The sequence below is a fragment of the Schistocerca cancellata genome, chromosome 6, assembly GCF_023864275.1.
Source record: "Schistocerca cancellata isolate TAMUIC-IGC-003103 chromosome 6, iqSchCanc2.1, whole genome shotgun sequence".
NCBI lineage: Eukaryota > Metazoa > Arthropoda > Insecta > Orthoptera > Acrididae > Schistocerca > Schistocerca cancellata.
Window position 1 is genome coordinate 470,500,917 of NC_064631.1, and position 2,678 is coordinate 470,503,594.

At 50.6% G+C, this 2,678-nt stretch overlaps 1 pseudogene; it reads left to right on the forward strand.

The window, feature by feature from the left end:
• Positions 1-1,471: 1,471 nt before the first annotated feature.
• Positions 1,472-1,589, forward strand: LOC126089815 (5S ribosomal RNA; annotated as a pseudogene).
• Positions 1,590-2,678: the final 1,089 nt, after the last annotated feature.

Genomic DNA, 2,678 nt, shown 5'->3' on the forward strand with positions numbered 1-2,678 from the left:
GGTAATTTAATATTCGCTCCCATTATGAATGCACACGACGCTGGATTCCTCCTAAAGTACGTTGGTCAAGGAGCCTGAAGATGGTGTAATGGAACACCGAAACTGATCGCGTAAATAAATTAAATGCAAAAGAGACAACTGCAGGTGTTTTAATTTTTATTTCATTTCATACTGAACAGCCGAAGTCCCTGTAACAATTTACTACAACGATGGACATACAAATATTTTCACAGTGATCCTTCCCTAACGGGGGGGGGGGGGGGGGGGCGCTGACACGCAGTGCTCCTAGCGAATCACTCATTTAAGGCCTCAGTAGGTGAATGTAGCTACCGCAAATTTCCCTCTGATTTCCTAGTACTTGCATAATATGTTGCCAACCGTTGTCTACAGCACTCGAGCAGTCCATTACAAATTGTGCCGGAGACTGGCAGACGCTACACGAGCGCGCCAAGTGCTTCCTGCTTTCCCTCTCCGCGGCAAGTCGGTCGCTGTAAACCGCTAGCCGGGACAGTCGGCTCCGCGGCCCCTGACAAGAGTGAGTTGCGAAAACAAAGACGACTTCTTTCGGCGCGGGACTTCGTGATCGGAGCGCTCTGTCGATACCGGCGTATGCACGGAAACGTGTCGCGTGCGGATCGTATTTCTCCCGGCGGGCCGCAACCCTGAGAGCGGAGCGGTGCGCGGCGCGCTGCAGCCGCGGCGTTGCCCAAGAGGCACGTCTGCGCTGCCGGCAGCCCGCCTCCGATTCCCACACCTCCGCTCTCCGCCCGCCTTGTCTCAATCCACTGGCCACCTGCTGCGAGCGTTTATGAAGACGGTCCCAGAGACCTTTTCAAGTCTCAAACATATGGTGCAGCCTATCACTAAGGTTATAAAAATCATGGCATACCTCTTTCTTTGATGTCGGACCTCCAGCGTAGTGCAGCAGCCCGACTTGGCATGGACTGAACAAGTCGTTGGTAGCCCCCTGGAGAAGTATTGAGCCCGCTGCCTCTGTAGCCATCCATAACCGCAGAAGTGCGTCCTATGTACGATTTCGAGCCAATCTGACCTCTCGATTACGACCCATAATGTTCGATGGGATACATGTCGGGCGATCGGAGTGGTCAACTCATTCCCTCGCATTGTCAACAAAGTTCTTCAAACCAATCACGAACAGGTGTGGCCAGTGACACGGCGCTCTGTCATCCAAAAAATCTCCATCCTAGTTTGCTAACATGAAGTCCATGAACGGCTGCAAATGCTCTCCAAGTAGCCGAACTTAACCATTTCCAGTAAATAATCGGTTCAGTTGGACCAGAGGACTCACTCCATTCATGTAAACACAGCCTACACCATTATGGAGCCACCACTAGCTTGAAATGTACCTTGTTGACAACTTGGGGTCTGCGCCACACCATCAGCACTCATCAACTGAAATCGGGATTGGTCTCACGAGCCCATGGTTTTGCAGTCGTCCAGGCTCCAACTGGGCAACGGCCTTGCCGCAGTGGATACACCGGTTCCCGTAAGATCACCGCAGTTAAGCGCTGTCGGGCGTGGTCGGCGCTTGGATGGGTGACCATCCAGGCCGCCATGCGCTGTTGCCAGTTTTCGGATGCCAATTGAGGAGCTACTCGACCGAATAGTAGCGGATTCGGTCAAGAATACCATCATAACGACCGGGAGAGCGGTGTGCTGACCCATGCCCCTCCTATCCGCATCCTCAGCTGAGGATGACACAGCGGACGGATGGTCCCGGTAGACCACTTGTGGCCTGAAGACGGAGTGCTAGGGTCCAACTGGTCACAAGCCCAGGAGAGGCACTGCAGGTCGTGCTGTTAGCAAAGGCACTCACATCGGTCAACTGCTACCATAGCCCATTAACCCAAATTTCGCTGTACTGTCCTAACGGATATGCGAATATTTCAAGCAATGTTGGTTGTCTGTTAGCACTGGCTACTCCAAGCAAACAATGCTGCTCTCAGTCGTTAAGTGAATGTCTTCAGCCATTGCGTTGTCCGCGGTGAGAGGTAACGCATGCATTTGATATTCTCGGCAAACTCTTAACACTGTAGGTCTTGGAATACTGAATTCTCTGACGATTCCTGAAACTGAAAGTCCCATGCGTCTAGTTCCAGCTACGATTCCGCGTTCAAGTCTATTACTTCCCGTCGAGCGGCCATAATTATGTCTGAAACCTTTTTACATGACGCACCTGACCACAAACAACTCCGCCAATGCACTTGCACTGCCCTTTTATACCTTGTGGACGCGATACTACTACTATCGCTATACCATGAATTTTTGTCACCTCATTGTATGCCCAGACTCAACGGACTAATGATCATTTGCAACAACACCAGGTTGATTTCAACTGATTAAATCACCTATGCCTCTGTTTCAGGTAGGATGATAAGTTTCGTTCGACGCTGAGGTGCTATTCCAATACAGTTAGGGAGCATCTGCAATGCTGGTTGAGTTTAGGGAGAATATCAAGTGGGTGAGACGTGAATGGAAATTTGGATTGATTGGGGAGGCGTGGTGGTATTGTCCACGCCGCTGTGTGCACAGCTTTGAAAATGGTTCAAATGGCTCTGAGCACTATGGGACTTAACTTCTGAAGTCATAAGTCCCCTAGAACTTAAAACTACTTAAACCTAACTAAACAAAGGAAATTGCACACATCCATGCCCGAG